The sequence below is a fragment of the Vulpes vulpes genome, chromosome 14 (genome assembly GCF_048418805.1).
Source record: "Vulpes vulpes isolate BD-2025 chromosome 14, VulVul3, whole genome shotgun sequence".
Taxonomy (NCBI): Eukaryota; Metazoa; Chordata; class Mammalia; order Carnivora; family Canidae; genus Vulpes; species Vulpes vulpes.
Genome location: NC_132793.1, coordinates 106,969,088 through 106,991,337, shown reverse-complemented (window position 1 = coordinate 106,991,337; position 22,250 = coordinate 106,969,088). Strand labels below are relative to the sequence as shown.

At 48.2% G+C, this 22,250-nt stretch overlaps 1 protein-coding gene across 26 annotated transcripts in view; it reads right to left on the bottom strand.

The window, feature by feature from the left end:
* KIAA0232 (KIAA0232 ortholog) overlaps positions 1 to 20,388 on the bottom strand; it is an 89,499-nt gene extending 69,111 nt beyond the window's left edge. For 5 of the 26 annotated variants that reach the window (XM_072737530.1, XM_072737543.1, XM_072737525.1 and 2 more), the window contains exon 1: positions 20,150 to 20,321. The gene's annotated coding sequence lies outside the window, so the exon portion shown is untranslated. Of the gene's footprint in view, positions 1 to 7,413; positions 7,540 to 20,149 lie in introns of all 26 variants that reach the window. The other 21 variants (XM_072737523.1, XM_072737529.1, XM_072737542.1 and 18 more) reach the window with 12 other exon arrangements.
* Positions 20,389 to 22,250: the final 1,862 nt, after the last annotated feature.

The following is a 22,250-nucleotide window of genomic DNA, read 5'->3' as shown; positions in this document are numbered from 1 at the left end:
AAAAGGAAGTCTGTATTAGGCCTTGTTTTGACTTCCACTTTTTTTTTTTTTTAAGATTTTATTTATTCATGAGAAACACAGAGATGTGTGAGAGAGAGGCAGAGACACTGACAGAGGGAGAAGCAGGCTCCATGCAGGAAGCCCGATGTGGGACTCGATCCCAGGACTCCAAGATCACGCCCCAGGCCGAAGGCAGGGGCTAAACCGCTGAGCCACCCAGGGATCCTGAAAATATTTTTTTAAGATTTTATTTATTTATTCATAAGAGAGACAGAGAGAGAGGCAGAGACATAGGCAGAGGAGACTTGATCTGAGGACCCCAGGATCATGACCCAAGCCAAAGGCAGATGCTCAACCACGGAGCCATCCAGGTGTCCCTATTCTTGAAAATCTATTTAAAATAGTCAGGGGTCAGGATACCTGGGTGGCACAGCCAGTGAACTATCCACCTCTTGATTTCTGCTCAGGTCATGATCTTGGGGTCATGGGACTGAGCCTCACACTGGGCTCTGCACTCAGCAGACTCTTCTTGGGACTCTCTCTCCCTCTCCCTCTGCCCCTTCCCCCACCCCCCATGCACACTCTCTTATACTCTCCCTAAAAATAAATAAATAAAATCTTTAATATATTCAGTGGCCTGCACAGGTCCCAGCCTGCCTGTGGTTTAGGGCTGCTACCTGCCTCATAAAGCAAAAGGAAGTGTTCGTCTTCTGGGAAGACACAATGGTCTTCTCCTCTGAAAAAGCCTCCTACACAGTTGGCTTTAGCATCTTCCAGGAATAGGGAGGCAGGGATTGAGGCCTCATGAGTCAGGGTTTCAGCTGAGTTAGAGAAGACAATGCCTATAACCAGAAACTCCAGAGTCAGTATAGTTACCTCCAGGTAACCCAGCCTGGGCTTCATGACAGTCATAGAAGTGAATTCCTTAACAATAAAATAATAGGGGTTTTTTTTGGAAGATTTTATTTTTTATTTATTTGATAGGAGAGAACACAAAGCAGGGGGAGCAGTGGGAGAGGGAGAAGCAGACTCTCCACTGAGCAGGGAGCCCGATGAGGGACTTGATCCCAGGACCTCAGGACCATGATTTTGCTGAAGGCAGACACTTAACTGACTGAGCCACTCAGGTACCCATAATAGTTTCAAAAAATAAAAATAAAATATCTAGCAAAGTATGGCACAAAGGTGACAGATTTTGGATTGGAATTTTACACTAATTAAAACTCTTCTCAGGGCACCTGGGTGGTTCAGTCAGTTAAGTGTCCAACTCTTGGTTTCAACTCAGGTCATGATCTCAGGGTCATGAGATCAAGCCTCATGTCAGGCTCTGTGCTCAGCACAGAGTCTGCTTATCTCTCTCCACCCATCCCTTGCTCCTCCCCACCCCCAAATAGTAAAATACTTAAAAAACCAAACCAAAAAACCCTTCTCCTCAAAAAATAGACTGGCATGATGTTCTGTAGAGGTCTATACAGGTCAAAACTTTATAATCTCACTGATATGTTCAAATCATAAATATTACAAAGGTAAATGTAAAGAAAAAAGTAGCAGACATATGCACTCATATACACAACAAATATACACAAACAGCTAAGAAAAGCAAATAAACAGAAACAGTTAAGTATCCAAACACTAAACATAAAAGTCAACTTTCAAATGACTCCTCTTAAATATAAAGTTGACTATGCTTTTCTTATAGATTCTGGTCAAGTTTTCTATCACATAAAATACTTAATTTGGGGGTTAATAATATTCTACTCAAGTTAATATGAAATTAAGACAACTCTGGGGAAAAATCTAATAATCCCTGGAAATATTTAATAAACAAGAGTAATCTTATCCAGATGCATCTTTCAGGTACTACCACCTAACAACCTGTAACAAGAACCACAGGAGTGATCTGGGATTAGAGGTGTGTTCTAGATCCCTGGACAGGAGGTGCCTAGATGGCTCAGGAGTTGAACAACTGCCTTTAGCTCGGGTCGTGATCCCAGGGTCCTGGGATTGAGTCCCATATTGGGCTCCCCAAAAGGAGCCTCCTTCTCCCTCTGCCTGTGTCTCTGCCTCAGTCTCATGAGTAAGTAAATAACATCTTTAAAATTTAAAAAAGAAAATCCCTAAACATTCACGTTTCAGCTCCTCAGTGACAAGGTCAAAAACCTATGTAATTTATGCAGAAGGCATTATCTACAAACCAATTCTCCATCCCCACCAATGGTGACTTTAACTACCAGAGCAATTGAGGACCAGGCTTAAGAGGAGAGATGGTCACTACAATGGCAGATGTTACATCAGAACTTATCAGACCCACTGAATCACAAACTCCCTTCTACCAAGGTCCCCAGGTGACAAATGTACTTTTTTTCTTTTTTAAAGGAAGCCTAGGCCTAATGTGGAGCTTGACCTCATTACTCCAAGGACAAGAGTCCCATGCTGTACAGAACGAGCCAGCCAGGCACCCAGTCTTTCCCCACCTCAAGATCAGTGAGAGGCTAGTCTATACTTTCTTTTAAATGTATTCAAGGTTTCCTTCTCCTATTGTGGCAAACTGAACTACTGTTCCCAAGCAGCCCCTGGTTTCCCTCATATGTCCCATCACACAGCAGGCCCCTGTGGTCATGGCCATGGGACAGGCCGGTGGTGCCTTCCCAGAGGCTGAAAGGCCCCGCCCTAAGTCCCAGGAACTGGTGTGGCCAACGGACCACAGTAGACGTGACCTAAGCCATATCCAAGCAGCTTGAAAAGCAATCATGTGATTAGGCCTGGCCTCCGTGCTAGCACAGAAAGAACGTGTATACAGAATACAGAAACTGAGAACAAACAGGGCCACCTCCTCAGCCTAGGTCTCAAGAGGAGAGCCACCACAACTGACTCGCAGATGCCAATGCATGACATGGGCCACGAAGAACTGTTTGGTGCTCAGGCCCCTGACATTTGGGGGTCCTGTCACCACAGTACAACCTTATCAAATCTAAAACAATATCCAGGTCCTCAATCCGTCTACAAGTCACCTATAGCTAGAATTAATGCAGCAGGACCTAACTGCACATCTTTCTATCTGGAAGCCCAACTGTGCTGGTGTCACTTACGGATCTACCCTCCGTCCCCATATGTCACTACACAGCTCTTTTAGATCCATAACCACACATCTCCTGGGCTCTCCTCTGCTCAACACACTGCATTGCCTGAGCCACTATGCTCTTACGTGAGGCATCGACTGGTTCTCAGGAACGTCTTCCCAGTACCTTGGCCCTTTGTTCTTGCTTAGAATCTTAGGATCAGCCACCACATTCCTTGAGAAACCCTGCTGGGATTTTTATTGGAAATGCATTAAATACAGAGATCAGTTTCAGGAGAACGGACGGCTTTCCACTACTGAGTCTTCCTATTTATGAACGAGGACCATTTCTCCATTTATTTAGGTCTCCTTCTAGACCTTCTAAGTTTTCATGTTCCACACACAGGTTTATTTCCAGATACTCAGTCACAGACTCTCCAAGGTTTTATACAGAATCATCATCTGCAAATGCAACAGTTTTGCGTTCCTAGAGTTGCCATCCTTAGGTGGGTCATGTAGGCCTGCCCTCACCTCAGCAGCACAATGAAAACAAGTGGCATCACAGGGTGTCCTTTGTTCTGTACCCAACTATACAGGAAATGTCCCCACACTTCCTCATTAAAACTGATGTTCTCTGTAGGTTTTCTCTAGACAGCCTGCACTGGTCAGGGACATTTCCTTCTATTTGCAGTTTGCTAAGATCATAGCTATAGTTCAGTCCTCAATGTCTAGAATAGATGAGTGAAGGTACTTCCTGTCCTATAACATAAAGGTGGTTTTCCTCCAGTGACAGCAGAAGCAGCTTCTGTTTATGGAATTTACTATCGAAGTGTTCTACATGCATGTTCATTTCATTTGAACACCCCATGAGGTAGACACCGTTATTATTCCCTTTGTACAGATAATACAGAAACTGAGAATAGAAAATTGATTTCTCCAAACAGCAAGAAAGAGGAAGAGCTGGGATCTGAAAGCAGACGAGACTAACTCCAGAGTCAAGCTCCTCTCCGCTATGGACTATCTGGTAACAACTTGCAACCACTGAAAGGGTCCTTCTGGCCCCAAAGGAAGGCCTTTAGCAGCAATGATGCACACCTAACTCCAGCTATCCAAGAGTTAAATTCTGATCTTGGGAGTCCCATTTGACCACAGATCCCCCTTAAGGAGTCCTTCAAATCATTAAAGCCGGACAAATTCAAACAAAGGGAAAAAGGAAGGTAGGATTAAATGAACCAAGAACTTTATATTCACATGAAATAGGTCCCAAAATTTTGAGACTGAGCTATTGTTCCAGGGATCCTAATGCCACTGATAAATTTGTGAAAATATGCAGCTAGATGGCTAAAGAAAATCAAAGAAGTCTCAATCACACCAAGAAAATCACAGGTTATCATAGGTACCATGTGAAATTATTTAAGTTTAAGGAAACCAGTATGTTGCTGTTAAGATTTTATTTATTTGACAGAGCATGAGCAGGGGGAGGAGCAGGGAGCCTGACATGGGGCTCAATCCCAGGATGCCAAGATCATGACCTGATCCAAAAGCAGATGCTCAACTGGCTGAGCCCCCTTGGCACCCGAAACCAGTATGTTTAATGAGGAAAAGAAAAGCATAATGTGCACTTTAACTCTTTATGCCCCCCCATTTCACATGTAGTGGGAGGAGATGGGGAGGACAGCTAACGGGACTCAGAGAAAGGGGAGCCCAGTTACCCTATATTTCTTCAGAAGGCCAACGAATACGTTAAATCAAATCAATAAAAACTTTTTCTAGGAAAGCTACCATCTAACTGTGGCTGACACTACTGTACCACCCAGACCCCCATGAAGAAAGTGCTGTGGGCCACCAGGAGTGCCATGTCAGCCTCTTCAGGGACTGTCAGTCTCTTCAGGGACTGCCCCAGAGACAAAAAGCGGCCCCATCTAACATCCTTCCCAAGAGATCTCCACCTCCAACAAGTGATGTGAGCGTGCAGATCTGGTCATTTGGTGCATCTTGGGGGTGACTCCAAAGGGCTATTCTAGCTTCACACCTTCCCATGGGGTTAGCCAAGGCTGGGCTGGGCCTACAAAGGCAGCCCAATGTCTTCCTCCTTTCTACAGGAGTGGACCCCATGGGTGCCTTTTTTGTTTTTTAAGAGAAAGAGAGAACTGAGGGGGTGGGGCACAGAGGAAGAGAGAAGAAAGAATCTTAAGTATGGAGCCTGATGTGGGGCTCAATTTCACGATCTGAGCCAAAACCAAGAGTCAGACACTTAACTGCACCACCCCCACAGGTACCTCTTAATCAACATCAGCTGAACTGTCTACGGGTACTCTCCAGAGAATCTGCTTCCCAAAGACCCCAACTTGTGACACTCAGATAGGAACTGACTGCCCCATCAGATTCAAGTGACCCTTAACTGTATTTAAATATCAGAAACCAAATAAATAAATAAATAAATAAATAAATAAATAAATAAATAAATAAATAAATAAATATTTTTTAAAAATCAGAAACCACCACCATTTGGTGAATATGCAGGACACAATGGGGGTGACAAAGCAGCTTAACATGAGGGGCAATGGTGGGATGTTCTCTGGTAATTTTAAGGCTAGAAGAATGTGATTTCAGCGCATGAAATGAAGTAAGCATCTTCAATGGCCCATGTCATCATTTGCTCTGTAGATAAACCAGAATCCACATTTCCACTCCATGGAAACTCTCCGTTCCATGTTTAGGAACATGGATATGCTAATCAAAGTCCTAGGAACCACAGTCACTTTCAGCAAGTCTCTCCTTTCCATTCTCTTACAACCACTAGTCAATCTACCTCGGTTCAGACCCTAACCCAATGTCCTTATGAGATAAGGGAAACGGGGACAGGGACCCAGAGAGGAGGCCACGTGCCGACAGAGATGCATACAAGCTGAGGACACCAGAAGCCAAGAGAGAGGCACAGAATAGGTCTTTCCTCAGAACCATCAGAAGGAACCCAGCCTCCTGACACCTGCATTTCAGACCTGGAATGATAAATCCGTGTCACTGTCAGCTGCCCAGGCTGTGGCACTGCCTCATGGCAGCCCTGGGAAGCTCCTGCAGCTTCCAGTTCATGAAAAGAACATGCAATATGATGGTGAGGAGGAAGGAATGCACAGGCATCAGTGCCAGGAGCATGATGATGTAACACTCTGAGACACCGTCTCATCTAGTGCTGTTCAGACATTCCTCAAAGAGGCAAAACCTAATACTATGCCTGAAACAGGTTATAGTGGCACAGGTCAGGAGCACAGGGATTACCCAAACTCCTGCCCCCCACCACCACCTTAGGCCATAAGTGTCTAGGCTCCCTCCCTCCCATCCATCCATTCATTCAACAAACATTTGAGCACCTGCTGTGTGCCAGATACCACTTTTACAGCATGAAAAAACAGGGAGCTAAACCAAACCTCTGCATTTATGGATTAAGACACTAAAGTGTAGTCAGGATCCAGAGGCAGATGCAGACCAGGGCCATTGCAGTCCAGGTGCAGTCCTCCACTGGCCCCTCATCCAACTTGCAGCCTCGCTGTCTCACAATTTTGAAGGATCAAAGCAAAGCCTTTTTACGTTGCATTTGGCATATCCTTACTAATCAAAGCTTTTGGCTTGGCCACTACTGTTCACCATCCCCACAGACCTAGAGACACTTTGAGAAGCTGACAGACCTGAACCCTGCACCAGAGGAAAAGTGAGACCAGCTTTGGCCCCACTTTAGCCAATAGCAGACTGCAAGATGCTACCAGGTCCTTTTCAAGGTACTCCTTTGCCTGCCTTGGCAAGGCCTGGGTAAGTCCACTCAGAGGAGTTTCCATTTCCATGACAGTTTCTACCACATAGCTAGGGGAAAAAACTGTCATGAACACTGTTCCTAAACACATGTGTGTGTTTAGAAATGGGAGAAATGCAGGGGGAAAAAGAGTAAGATGTAAAGGAAGAAACCTTCGCCTGATACTGTAACAATACAGCCACTGGTGCCCACCAGTCCTCACCGGTGCAGTAATAAGCAGCAGCCCGTGAGCAGCAGCACCTGCAAGGTCCTGAGACCAACTGGGGTCAAAGCCTGGTCCCAGCTCCAGGTCTCAGGAAGACGCTCAGGGCGGGAGTGGCCTGGACATGAGATCATGCTGACCGGAACCGAATGCCAAGAGAGATGGTAACAAAGCCCTCCCTCAGGGTGGCTGAGTCCACTTCCAGGGCCTAAGTGAACATTAAAAGGTACTCTACTGAACACAGAATGAAAAGGGAGGTAAGATATTCTTACAGGAATTGCATCAAGCAAAGGTACAAGGTGGGAGAGAGCCTGAGACCAAGGTTTTGAGGGTCATTAGAGTCACCTGGCTGCATTAGCTGCATCAAAGCTCCTATGTGTGTGCTTTCTTCAACTGTTGGTTCTTCTGCAAAGGCCACATTACAGCAAAGCTCTCACTGTATAGGCTGCATCCTCGTCCTGATGAAACTCACTTTAAAACAAAACCAAAAACAAAAAGAGTCATAGGGAAAGATCCTGGTCCTCCAGACCATGTCTGAAATCTGTTCCTGTCTAAAGAGTTAAGCCCATCTACTGTACGGTGGCCAGGCCCAGTTGCTGATTCTTTTCCACAAGTTCTAGAGAAACTTTAGAGAAGCTCACTTGCCCATAGACTACAACTAATATCACCACCACCCTCCTCCAACTCCCCTCCGCTGGCTCTCCAGGCTGTCCTTGGACTTCTCTACCTACATGTGCTTCCTCCATTAGTACCACCCAACAGCAAGATGTAAGTTACCAGTATTCAATGTCAAATTTTCCAGTAGCCATATTAAAAAGGAAATGGGTAAAATTAATTTTAGCAATATATTTTATTTAACTCTATAAATTCAAAATATAATCACCCCAAACATAATCGAGGTAAAAAATCATTGATATTTTACATTCTTTTCTCCCCATACTGAGTCTTGGAAATCTGGTGTATGTATGACAAAGCATTTCTCAAGTCAAACTAGCCACAATTTAAGTGCTCAAAAACCACATGTGGCTCGAGGCTAGCTTACTGAACAGCACCATCCTACATGATCTCCAGTCCCATGATTTTAAATACCATCTAGGTAGCAATTCCTCCAAACTATACTCTGCTTCTCTCATGAATGCCAAAATTCTAGAGTCATGAGGCTACTAGACAGTTACGGGTCTGACTAGCATCTCAACTTCTAACAGGTCTTCAAAAAAATACAAAAACTGCATTCTCACAACCACCATCCTTGCTGAGACCTTCCCAATATCAGCCAAGGCAACTTCATGCCTCCACTGCTCAAGCCAAAAGGTTTGGCATCATCTAGATCCTTCATCCTCTTCTCACATCCCATACCTAACCCACCAGCAAATACACAGTCCACCTTCATAACACACCCAGAATCAGGGTCTTTCACCTGTTCCGCTCTCCCTCTGGATGATACTCTGCTCCCCAGATAGCATCCTAGCTCTTTCCCCTATTTCCTTCGAGTCTCAGCTCAAGTGGCATCCTATCAGAGAGCCCTTCCCTGTCCACCTATCCCACATGACCCTCGTCTCCTGCTTTATTTTTTCTCTTAGCAGGAATTTTCACTTGACATATGTAGCCACGTGCTTACTCATCTCATCAGGACCGAACAGTGCCATGTGAGTGGAGACCCCAGGGGGTGCCCTGCTCTGACCCTTCACAAAAACCTGCTGTGGGGAGCCAAGCTGACCTACAGCCTCCCGCTGTGGCACATTCAGAGTCACCAAAGCAAGGACATCAGGCCACCCTCAGCAATGCTGAGCAGCAGGAAGTACTAGACCCAGGCCACCCAGGCTGTCACAGACCCCCTAATAGCTCCTCCCATCGGGTTCCTCCTCCCCTCGCTCCCCTGTGCAAGGTCTCACCTGCACAGAGGTCAGCAGTCTGCAATTCCACACTCCTGCTCCCTTGTTTTCCCTCTCAAGGCAAATCCCTGTAAGCCTCCTGCATGTCTGAGCATCATGGCATCTGTGCCTAGGACACTGCAGGCAGTAAACAAGTATTGTGGGAAGGAATAAACCTCTAGGAAGAGTAGGGCAGAGGAAAGAAAATGGACTAAGTTCCAAGTTTAGAAGTTTGGGCTCCAGCTTTGTCACATGTTATTTGTAACCTTAGGGAAACTTCTTGAGGCCTCTGAGCCACAGCTGCACCCTTTATAAAATGGAAAGGACACCACCTCTCAAGGTTATCAAGAAGATACAGGAGTCTCCTGAGGTCCCTCACACCAGGCTTGCTGTGAAGGAGCTGCTGAACAAGTGTGGACTCACTCCCCTCCTTACCCACTCTCTGTAGCTCTTTCTAAGCATTCTGATCACTTTTTAACTAAATAAAGCCCCAAATAATCCTGTATACCCACTAGTGATCCCTTGTTCAATTGACCCTAACTGATGGTTAAACCTTATTTTCATTCCTGACTTGCCTGTGATGGGCTTAGGATTCATTTTACTAGATTTCAGCAAATGAAATCCCAAAGATAGGTATCTTACAGCCTGAAACTTAAACCGTTTCCCTAAAGCTTGAAGTAAAGCATGCTTTAAAAACACAAATCAACCAATACGAAATCTAAAACTGCAGTTCAGTACCAACTTTCTACCGCTGTTTTTACAGCTCCTTTAAAGATTTTATTTGAGAGAGAGCGAGAGAGAGCAAGAGAGAGCGAGAGACAGCACCTCGAGGGCACACCAGCAGAGGAAGCAGTAGAGGGAAAGGGAGAAGCAGGCTCCCCGCTGAGCAGGGAGCCCAATGCAGGGCTAGATCCCAGGACTCAGAAATCCTAAACTAAGCCAAAGGCAGATGCTTAACCAGGAGCCCTTTACAGCTCCTTTAAAATAGAGAGGGTGACAAAACATAAGAGACTCCTAACTCTGGGAAACGAACAAGGAGTAGTGGAAGGGGAGGTGGGGGGGGGGGGGGTGGGGAGATGGGGTGACTGGGTGACGGGCACTGAGGGAGAGGGCACTTGACAGGATGAACACTGGGTGTTATACTGTATGTTGGCAAATCGAACTCCAATAAAAATATATATTTTTTTAAAAAGTTTTTTTTAAAGATTTTATTTATTTTATTAATGAGACACACACACACACACACACACACACACACAGAGAGAGAGAGAGAGAGAGAGAGAGAGAGAGAGAGGCACAGAGACACAGGCAGAGGGAGAACCAGGCTCCATGCAGGGAGCCCGATGTGGGACTCAATCCCGAGTCTGCAGGATCAGGCCCTGGGCCGCAGCTAAACCGCTGAGCCACCCGGGCTGCCCAAAAAAAATTTTTTTAAGTTTGCAGCATTCTAGATCATTAGAGGTTTCTCAAGAAAATACACACGGAGTTTGCATAGACTTAATTAGTAGACTTAAAAAGACTCAAGAATGACCTATGTGGACTTGTATATGCATTAGAAAGTCTCCAAGTGGATAATTAAATTGTTAGTGGTGGTCATTCACAGGGAGGATTAGAAGGCATGAAAATGAGGGGTACTTCTTTAAAAAGTGTTTACAGGACTGGGGTGCCTTGTTGACTCAGTCAGTTAAGCATCTGATTCTTAATTTCCACTCAGGTCATGATCTCAGGGTAGTGAGATCAAGCCCCACATTGGGCTCCACACTGGGTGTAGAGCCTGCTTAAGATTTTTCCTCTCTCTCCCTCTGATCCCCCTATTAAAAAAAATTCTTCTGAAGTCTTTATAGGACTGACATAATTGGTAGGCAAAGTGAAAATGTAGGCCTCGATCAAAATTCTTAATAGTATCAAGGCTGTGATACATGGGTGGCTCAGTCAATGAATCATCTGCCTTCAGCTCAGGTCATAATCCCAGGGTCCTGGGATGGAGCCCCATATCGGGCTCCTTGCTTAAAAAAAAAAAAAAGAAAAAGAAAAAGAAAAAAGCATTAAACCAAGTGAGGACCCTGTGTGACTGACTGCACAGGTGGCTGGCTCATGAAGCCGACCCTGACGCTTTGTAATTTCTGTTACCCTAACACTGAACGTGCAATACAAAAACTTCTTCCTCAGTAGCACAAAATTATATCACAGGACTACCTGAAAGAAGAAAATATCCAGCCTAATGTCTGGAACTGTTAAAACATACCCACCAAGAAAAATTTTAACATGATCAATGACGATTTAGAGAAGTTAGAAACTTGCTCATCATTTTTTAGGCTGCTCAGAGTAAGGAGGTTATTCATGGAAGTTCACCAAGACACGTGTTAAGAATGTTCACAGCAACACTGTGTTAGAATAAAACACGGAAGTCTGTCCCATCAACTAGTTCAGTAAATTCTGGCACATTCATACAGTGGAATAGGAGGCACATTAAAAAAAAAAAAAAAAAAACCCACGGGGAGGTAGATCTGTACATAAAGAAGATCTGTCTGTGCTGATATGGAAAGCATTCCAAGATACAAAGTTCAGGATTTGCTTAAACATAGAACACTCTCTACAATGACTCCATTTTTTAGAAGCATTGGTATATTTTTTTCCTAAGACATCTGAGAAACTTATCAGTGTTTTTTTTTCCCAGTACAGGATGAGTACGGGAGGGGAAGGAGAATGAAAAAGGAGACTTTCCTCTTTTAAGATTTTATTTATTTATTCATGAGAGACACAGAGAGAGGCAGAGACACAGGCAGAGGGAGAAGCAGGCTCCCTGCGGGGAGCCCGATGTGGGACTTGATCCCAGGACCCCGGGATCACGCCCTGACCCGAAGGCAGATGCCCAACAGCTGAGCCAAACAGGAGTCCCTTTACTTTTCATCTTTTAATCTTTTTTAGATTTCTTAACATGTACTTTAAAAAATAAAACAGATTTTGGGCAGCCCCGGTGGCGCAGCGGTTTAGCACCGCCTGCAGCGGGGGGAGCGATCCTGGAGACCCAGGATCAAGTCCCACATCAGGCTTCCTGCATGGAGCCTGCTTCTCCCTCTGCCTGAGTCTCCGCCTCTCTCTCTCGCTCTCTCTGAATGAATAAATAAATAAATCTTTAAAAAATAAACAAATAAAACAGATTTTATAATAGTTACTGTTATTTGGAACAAGGTTTTGATGAATCATACGAAATATATTTTAATGGTTTTTTAAAAAAATTTTTTAAAGATTTTATTTATTTATTCATGAGAGACACGGAGAGAGAGACACAGAGACACAGGCGGGGGGAGAAGCAGGCTCCATGCAGGGAGCCCAATGTGGGACTCGATCCCAGTACCCTGGGATCATGCCCTGAGCAGAAGACAGATGCTCAACCGTTGAGCCACCCAGGCGTCCCAGTTTTTTTAATTTTTAAAAAATATTTATTTACTTAAGTAATCTCTACACCTAACGTGGGGCTCGAACTCATGACTGCATGATCAAGAGTCGCATGCTCTTCCAACTAAGCCAGCCAGGCACCCCTACTTTAATTTAAAAAAAATTTTTTTTTAAAGATTTTATTTATTCATGAGACACACAGAGAGAAGAAAGGCAGAGACACAGGCAGAGAGAGGAGAAGCAGGCTCCATGCAGGGAGCCCAATGTGGGACTCGATCCCGGGACTCCAGGATCACACCCTGGGCCAAAGGCAGATGCTCAACCATTGAGCCACCCAGGCGTCCCCCCAAAATTTTTTTTGATATTTTATTTGACAGAGGGAGAGAAATCATGGGGGGTGGGGGGCTCAGAGGGAGAGGGAGAAGCAGACTCCCCACTGAGCAGGGAGCCTGACATGGGGGCTCAATCCCAGGACCCCAGGATCATGAACTCAACCGAAGGCAGATGCTTCACTGACTGAGCCACGCAGGCGCCCCTAACAGTTTTAAATAAACTTTTTAAATTCATAAAAACAAGAAACTCCTTTGCTGGTACTAGCAAAAACAAAACAAAATAAAAATGCAATCAGTATTCAATTATCTATGGTGGTTACGAAAGAAAGCAGTGGTACATAACCACCACCAAAAAAAGAATTTAAAAAGTGTCTATTCCATTTCACCTTTCTCTCCATTAAAATCTTCACAGAAAATGCTAAGAAGCAAAATGTTATTCAGACACCTAAGAAAAAGCTAGTAACTGAATAAATAAATTAAGGGCTTGGATAAATCCTCAAACTGGGCAAACCATTTTGAAATAGTTATGTACTGGCTATTAAGATTCCAAAGGTACTCTGGAAAATGTAATTGAGCTAGAAACTCCTGGCTGAAAAGGGAAATAAGTCCCTCCTCATTTTCTACCCCCCTGCCCTACTGAAGTAACAACTGCATCACCAAAAAATAAATCTGAAAATGTACTAAGGCACATTTTCCTTACATTTATTTATCTCCATGATTTTTCTCCTCTATAGGTGACAGACTTATTTCAATATGTACTGAGCAACACTGCCCTGTGCCAGGTACCCTGAGGACTGCTGACAGTGCCCAGCTCGCTTCCCATCACTAGAGAAGCAAACGCAAACACGCAAACACACACGCGCACACACAGTGCCCGTATTCACAGAACTACCATTTCTTTACCACTCTAGCTAGAAACACACAAAGCACATTCTCAAGCATATTGCAATTATTAAACTAACCATCTCATTGCGTTTATTTTGAATGTAGATACTAGTTCATCTGCTGGGATAGCCCTATCATCCCCAATTCTGTGAGGCACGTTTTAAGAAAGATTAAGAATATATAGATTTTCAATGATGTCTTTCAAAAAAGCTCATAATCCTAAGTACAGTCAATGTAAATTAAATAGCAATCAATACATTCACCTATGTTGCTGAAAATAGGGAATTCCATATTATGTTAGAACCAACAGATTCCACTTTTTAAAGTTTCTGGATACATCTTTCAATCAGTAATACATATAAACTTAAAAATAGTAACTAAACAATTAAATGTTTCAAAATTATAGCTGGTTTTCCTCACCTAGTTTCCCCTTCGCCAGCCAGGGGGGGTAATAAGAATGATGACAAAAGGAAGAGACAAAAAGCTATGAGAAAGCCTAGTGATCAGAAATGGTTTGGAGAAAATACCAAAATTAGAATTTCAACAGTCACAGGGCTCAGTCGGTTAACTGTCTGCCTTCATCTCTGGTTCTGAGATCTAGAGGAGTCCTGCTCTCTGCTCAGTGGGGAGTCTGCTTCTCTCCCCACCCCATGCTCTCTCTCAAATAAATAAATCTTTATTAAAATAAATTTTTTTCAACAGTCACTCCAAATATTCTAAATAGAAATTCTATCATTTAATAATTACAAAAGATTAAAATGAAAACATTTGCTTTACTGAAAAATAGCATACGATGAAAAGAACAATTCCCATTTTACACTGACTTTCTTAAGCCATGTGCAAAAAACCTGGCTCACCTACAGACAGGTCTACCTGTCTTCAGAATACTTTAGGACCACTGTCGCGAATCTGCTTCGTGCAGTGCAAGAACACTCTCCAACCAAATACTCACTTTTCCACTTGTTAGTAAATCAATGAAAGAACAGGGCTGCAGGTGGAAAACCCAGAGGACTTTTTCTTTTTAAAGTTTTTTTTCTTTAATTTTTATTTATTTATGATAGTCACAGAGAGAGAGAGAGAGAGAGAGAGAGAGGCAGAGACACAGGCATTAGGAGAAGCAGGCCCCATGCAGGAAGCCTGACGTGGGACTTGATCCCGGGACTCCAGGATCATGCCCTGGGCCGAAAGTGGCGCTAAACCACTGAGCCACCCAGGGATCCCCACTTATACACACTTATATGGGTGCCCCAGACACAATTTGTGAACACTGTTACAGTAAACCAGCATATACAATCTATCATCTTATACAACCACTAGTATTCTCTACACCTGCTCAAAATAATGGTTAACAGCTGCTACTTACTGTGCACTTGCTATGTGCTGGGCCCTGTTCTGTATCCTGGGGGAGCACAAAGCTCTCAGAGCCATTCCAACCCTGCTCCCCCTCCACTGAAATCAGAGGCTGCAGAATGACTGAATTCAGTCAAGCATTTAATGAGTAAGTGCTGTATGAAATCACACTGCACACTAGAAGGAAACAGCAATGGATAAGGTTTCTCTCTCTTCCCTCAAGGAGTTTAAAATCCAGGAAAGACCACCACGTAAAGACTGAACTAAATAAAATGTCACAAGGAGAAATAACTGAGTGGAAGCATCAGTCAAGCACTGTGTGGGAGAAGAATGATGGAAGAGTTAATTCTGAAAATCAGGAGAAGCTTCTCTCATAGAAGCAGAAGCCTTGAAGCCAAGCCTCCAGAATTAAGAACTTTGCTAGGAAGAGCAAGACTCAGAGGACATTCCAAAGTAAAGGAACTGGACAAACAAGCATGATAGCCGCCAGAGGTCTGGTATTGAAATTCGAGGTGACAAGAGAGGTGCAGGAGAAATGAGGCTGAAAGCTGAACGAGGCCAGGCGGCATCAGTCTTAAAGGGATTGCTTTATCACTAATTCCCAACTGGTGGTAGGGTCTCCAAGGTGAAAATCCTTGTAGGAGTAAGCCTCCCAATAGAACTAGGCCATAACTTTCAGGTGTGGCCGAATTGGGGGGGGGGGGGGAATGTCAAGAACCTCCACACAGTGCATGGGGGGAGGCAGTACATCCTGGGGTGGAGGTGGGGGGACAGTGCATCCTGGGGAGAGCAGTGCATCCTACAGGGGTAGAACAGCCTGGTTGGGGGCAGGGCGGGGGATGGGACAGTGCATCCTGGGGGGGGGGGATGGGCTCTGACCTACCCCCTGAGCAATTCTGGTAACAGACCACAGGAGGACCAGAGAAACTAGAAAAAGGAAGGCCATTGGCAGGCCTACAGTAATAATCTATGGGAGGACAGGAAGGACAGGCTAGGGGATGTGCTAAGAGAAAAGTGATGGAAAAGAGACGTGGAGGCAGACCTGGTAAAAGGAAGACTCAAAAAGTTTCCAGCCTCAGTTACGAGGAGGACAAATGTGCGGTGAAGCCATCATGTCAGCTTATACCCGAACGAGGACAGGCCACACACAAAGTATAGCCACTTTAAGTGACGCTGCAAAGCAAAAATAGCACAGACAAGACTGTTCTCATTTCACAGAATAAAGACACGGAGTCCAAGAAAGATCTAACCAACTTGCCCCCAGTGACAGGGGGTGAGAGATGAGCCAAAACACCAACCTAAATCGTGCAAATCCAGGCCTAATGTTCTTTAAATAAGCCTCCCCAAAAGCAAGTTACTTTTTACATGTATAACAAATCTTAAAAAAAAAAAAAAAAAAAAAAAGGTTTGAACAAAAAACGCTCAGGAAAAAACAAACTTTAATCTGCTGGGAGGGCAATTTTATTTGAAAGGTAGGAAATATTTTAAAACTTGGGCTCTGCATCACTCTACCCAAGAGAGGGGTGTACAGACTTCTCAGTTTGCAGTGCAGGCTCAAGGACCCTAGGAGTTTAGACACAGACGACAGAGGTGGCCGTTTCTACTTTGTATAAAAATACCACCTAGTATTATGCAAGAGATCAAACATAATCGAAAAGAAATATTCTAAGTATTAACTATCCTAAAGGTAGTAAGACTGCACATCGACCATTGTGGTTGGTACTATTGAAATACTTTATGAAAACATACTACATAATGCAGATGACAGACTTCGACTTTATTTAGCAAACACTTGAATACTTTAATGTTTAAGCCCCTGACCAAGGTGTTAGGAGTAAAATAATGGCATGGCCACCACAGCCAGAGTTTCACATACAACGTGCAAGGAGATACAGGCAATCATGAAAGCAAAACAGAGGGTTCTGACTGCAGCAATGAATAACTCACATTGACAGGGTTTCTGAAGGGCTGCAGAGGACATAAAATTGGGTGTGGACTCTTAAAAAACCGGAGAGGGCAGGAGAGCACTGCAATCAGAAAAAAGGACATAAGCAAAGAAGGAAGTAGCCAGGCACATTTTGAGAACTGAGTGTAGTCCCATTCTGTGGGACAGTGTAGAAAGGTGACAGGACACATAAAGTTCAGAGATGACTCGGCCCAGGCTAAGGGGCCTTGAATCTAGGCTCCAAACAACAGGCAATCTTAGCTTTCTGAGCCAGAGACTGGCAAGATGTGATCTGTGTTTAGGACAGAGGACTCTGGCAGCCAGGCAAAAGTGTGTACAGGAAGGTGGGGAGAAGTCTAAAGAGAGAGCATCAGCTAAGAGAGGAGTCTGCGGCTTCGCAAACTAGTAAAAGAAGGGGACTGTTGACAGAATTATTTCACATCTCCCCTCACCTGATCATACCAACTGCCCCGTGGGGCAGTGTCATCATTTCTTCCATCTTACAGACCAGAAAACTGACTCAGAGACCATTAATTGCTCCAAGTCAAATGCTGCTAAAACAGGGAGAAAAGCCAGACACACAATGCAAAATAAAAAAAAAAATCCTACTGCCTTTGAAAAATGTTACTTTTACCACCCTATAGAGTGGTCTATAATACCATTAGAGAACTACTAAAAATCCATGTAATTTCCCTAAATGTTTCCAACTTGTATAACAAACAAGCTAATTACTATTAAAATCATTACAGATTTGCTTCATGTTTATGCCATGTTAAAGGCATACTTTTCTTTAAAAAACAAAAAACCCTCTAATTCCATTTAAATGGAATTAAATACTTAAGGGTAGTAGTCTCCCCTCCTCCATTCAATATTCCAGGGGCCAAAATGACAAACATGAAAACTGACACGTGCCCAAACTGCAGCAGTAAATGACTTTTTAAAAAATTTAACATTCATTATTTAACAAGTACAGCAATTGAATCTAGTATATACAGTAAGTAAATGACTGCAAGGAGCTGACCTAAAGGTATGCAAAGGCACAATTTTAGAAATGGTCTTTGTCACAAAGAAATGGCATAAAAAACATCCTGAGACCCATTTAAGAATGGATCAATCCGAAACAACCAATGACAGAATATTTGACCTTCAGGATGCAGACTGGTAGATTTCGCCCCCGCTTTAAGCGCATAGTCTACAAAATGGTCAAGGAGTTCTGGCAGGGGTCTTACAATGCACAGAAGAATTCTAGTTTGGGGATCTGATGGAACAGTTTTATCCACAGCATCACCTCTTATCAAAATTGCCTGCCCCCACCCCCCCTTCACCCATCTTCTACCACCGGGTTTTGGTTTTGATTTTTTGGTTTTGTTTTGTTTTTTTTTCTTTTTCTTAAACAAGCAAAGGCCCAAAGATGTAAAACCTATCTTAGAAACTTGGGACAATGAATCCAAGTATCCAACCCAGGTCATGATTAGCAGAAACCAGAATGAAATCATTGCAAGGAGCCGCACGTCCCCTCCCCGCTCCATCGCCTCTACCCTCTCCTAGGGTTAACTCTCTACACCTAGCCCAGGGAGGCCCCAAACGAAAAGGCGGTGAAAAGACAAATCAACGCTGGGTCCTAGCATGACCGGGGATCAGCCACCCGAGCCGGGCACGCCAGGTCACCTGCGCACTGCCCCGCGGCACGCGACACCCGCGGGCGTCAGGCGGCGTTTCGCACGCGCCAAGTCCGCGGACCCGGCCGGGGGACGCAGGGAGCCGGGCAGGGGGGAGCTGGGAGGGCAGGCGGAAGCCGGGTAGGGGGGAGCTGGGAGGGCAGGGGGGAGCTGGGAGGGCAGGGGGGAGCTAGGAGGGCAGGGGGGAGCCGGGTAGGGGGGGCTGGGAGGGCAGCGGGGAGCCGGGTAGGGGGGAGCTGGGAGGGCAAGGGGGAGCCGGGCAGGGGGGAGCTGGGAGGGCAGGGGGGAGCCGGGCAGGGGGGAGCTGGGAGGGCAAGGGGGAGCCGGGCAGGGGGGGAGCTGGGAGGGCAGGGGGGAGCCGGGAGGGCAGGGGGGAGCCGGGAGGGCAGGAGGGAGCCGGGAGGGCAGGGGGGAGCCGGGAGGGCAGGGGGGAGCCGGGAGGGCAAGGGGGAGCCGGGAGGGCAGGAGGGAGCCGGGAGGGCAGGGGGGAGCCGGGAGGGCAGGGGGGAGCCGGGTAGGGGGGGCTGGGAGGGCAGCGGGGAGCCGGGTAGGGGGGAGCTGGGAGGGCAAGGGGGAGCCGGGCAGGGGGGAGCTGGGAGGGCAGGGGGGAGCTAGGAGGGCAGGTGGGAGCCGGGAGGGCAGGGGGGAGCCGGGAGGGCAGGGGGGAGCCGGGAGGGCAGGGGGGAGCCGGGAGGGCAAGGGGGAGCCGGGAGGGCAGGAGGGAGCCGGGAGGGCAGGGGGGAGCCGGGAGGGCAGGGGGGAGCTGGGAGGGCAGGGGGGAGCCGGGCAGGGGGGAGCTGGGAGGGCAGGGGGGAGCCGGGCAGGGGGGAGCTGGGAGGGCAGGGGGGAGCCGGGCAGGGGGGAGCTGGGAGGGCAGGGGGGAGCCGGGCAGGGGGGAGCTGGGAGGGCAGGGGGGAGCTGGGAGGGCAGGGGGGAGCCGGGCAGGGGGGAGCTGGGAGGGCAGGGGGGTGCCGGGCAGGGGGGAGCTGGGAGGGCAAGGGGGAGCCGGGCAGGGGGAGCCGCGCGCCCCCGGGCCCCGCCGTCCCGCCCGCGGCCGTCCCCTCCGCGGACCCCGCGCCACAGGCCCGCGCGCCCGTCAGTCAGCGCCCGCCCCGCCCCCGCGGCCCCTCCCCCGCGGCGGTCTCCCCGCCCGGGCCCCCAGAGGACAATGCTGGAGGGGAGGGGCCGAGGCACGCGCGGGCCGGGGCAGCGCGGCGAGCGCCCACCCGCCGGCCCCCGGGGAGCCCCGCCGCCCGCCCGCCCGCCGCCGCCGCCCCCGCCCCGGCCCCGGCCCGGTCCGCGCCCCGCCCCGCCTCGCCCCGCCGCCCCGCCGCCAGCCGCTCCCACTGCCGCCGCACCGGCCCATTGTGCGGACTCATCGTGCGGCCCCCGCGCGCGGAGCCCGGAGCGCCCGGCGCGGGGCGCGGGGGGCCCGGGGAGCCGGGGAGCCGGGGCGCCGGGGCGGGGGCGCCGCGGGCCGCCGTGCGGGGCGCTCCGGGCCCGGCCGGGTTCCCGCGGAGCTTGCGGGCCGTCGGGGCAGCCGGGCCCCGCCGCCCCAGGCCGGCCCCGCGCCCCCCGGCCGCCCGCGCCCCCGCCCCGCCCCGCCCCCGCCCGCGGTACCTGCCGAGCGGCCGTGCGCGCGGCGGCGGCCGGCGGGGGCGCCTCCTGTCGCGGCGAGGCTGAGCGGCTGCCGAGCGCCGGCGGCCCTGGCCTGCGCCTTACGTAAAGCGGCGGCGGCTCGGGCGCCACTCGGCGGAGGGCGGGAGGCGGCGCGGCCGCTCCGCTCCGTTACCCGGCAACTGGCCTCAGCGCCCCGCCAGCCCGGCGCGCTCCAGATCCTTCCGCCCAGCCGCCGGATTACATCAGCGCCGGCCGCGCCGCCCCGCCCCGCCCCGCCCGCCCGCCCGGCCGCGCCCCGCCCCCCCGGCCGGGGGCCCCGTGGGCGGACCGGCGAGCGCACCGGCGGGCGGCCCCGGCCCCGGCCCCGGCCCTGGCCCTGGCGGGTCCCCGGGCGGGGCGCGCGCGCCGGCTGCCCGCGCGGGGCTGGGGGCTGGGGCTGGGGCTGGGCTGGGGGCAGGGCTGCCCGCGACTGCGCCCCCCGCCACGTGCGGCCGTGGGAGGGGGCCGCCCCGAGGCCGGAGCCCCGCGACCCCAGACCCCGCCGAGGCCGCGCGGCTCGCCCTGCGCCGCCCCCTCCCCCCCCTCCCCGCCCCCCCGCGGCCCCGGGCAGCCCCCGCCTTTCCGGGCGCTGGCTCCACCTGTCTGCGCCCCCTCCTAACCGCGTCCTGGGATGGCTGGAGTGGGCGGTTTAAAATAAAGACTTTAATTTTTTTTTTTTTTTTTTTTTTAAAGAAACCCAGAAGACAAGCTAAAGAGATGTGACACGGCTCTTTTTATTAAGGAGGCAAAAATAAATTCTGGAACATTCGAAAGTGGGAACCAAAAATGTGCACCAACCTTTTAATCAACGTCTCTCTTCACACCCACCTTCCTTAGATGTGATTCCTAGTCCTGTCCTTAAAAAGCAAATAATTAAGTACGATAGGCACCAGAGACGATGAAACCTGCTCCAAAGAGGAAACCCGTCCACAGGGGGAGTGACCTGCCCAGGGTTATCGTTCCGTTGATTTACTTATTGAGCACCCACCAGGTGCCAGGCACTGAGCTTTTCTGTTCAGAACTTGCGAGGCACCCGGCTCGCAGGCTCCTGGCAGAAGCAGAAGTACAGACTGGGAAGGGGCCAGCTGGGCACTGTGCCCGGTGCTGGAGGGACGACCATGGGGAACTATCATTTACATACCACCTACAAAGTGGTTTTCTGCAAACATGTCTTTTGCTCTTCAAAAGAATCCTGGATATTATCATCCCCGTATCACAGGTGAGGGAGCGAGGCTCAGGGAAAGTGATTTTTCCTAAGCGGTGCCGCTGGGGGTGAGGAGAGTTGAAGCCAGGAGGCAGGATTTGAATCCAGACTCTGGCTCTGAAGTCTGGGGTCTTCCCTTGCGCAGCTCTTTCTCATGAGCTGGCTCGCAATTTTGTATTCTGAGGTTCATCTGGGTTGAATGTACCTCCTCACAAATCACAGTGGGATGGTTCAATCAACACCTTCTGAGCACCTGTGCTGGGTTTGACTCCATGCCAGGCAGAGGTGGGGCCTGCCTTCTTGGAGCTCAGTCTAAGAAGGGAGGGAGAGGACAAGAGGGTGTGGGAAAGCCAGGGTGGTCTGGAACAAAGGAGAGGCCCGAAAAGGAAACTTGGGAGTCTAGCTGCCAAGGGCTTCCAAACCTGGACTTCACAAACCAGTGAAATCTCCCTCCCAATAGGAGGGATCTGTGGACTAATCAACATGTTACATTGGTAACCTAGCTGTCATCTACACTCATCATTTTGTGAAAGAATTTATGAACAGTGAAAAATAAAAATAGTAACAATGTTATGTCAGATATTCTCAGAGACAAACACAGCTGGCAATGTCATAGCTGTACACACACAAACACACACATGGAGTTTACTGACCTTATTTTTCTCATTTTTGCCATAGGCCGGATTTTCTAAACCATAAAGTAGTGAAATCAGAAGGCTTCTTTTTTTTTTATTTTTTTTTTTATTTTTTTTTTTTCAGAAGGCTTCTTAGGGGACAAAGTATTTAAACTGAGCAGGAATTAACTAGGATTAGTAGTGTTTAGAGGTGGTAGGGGAAGATTACAGATTAGAGAATGAA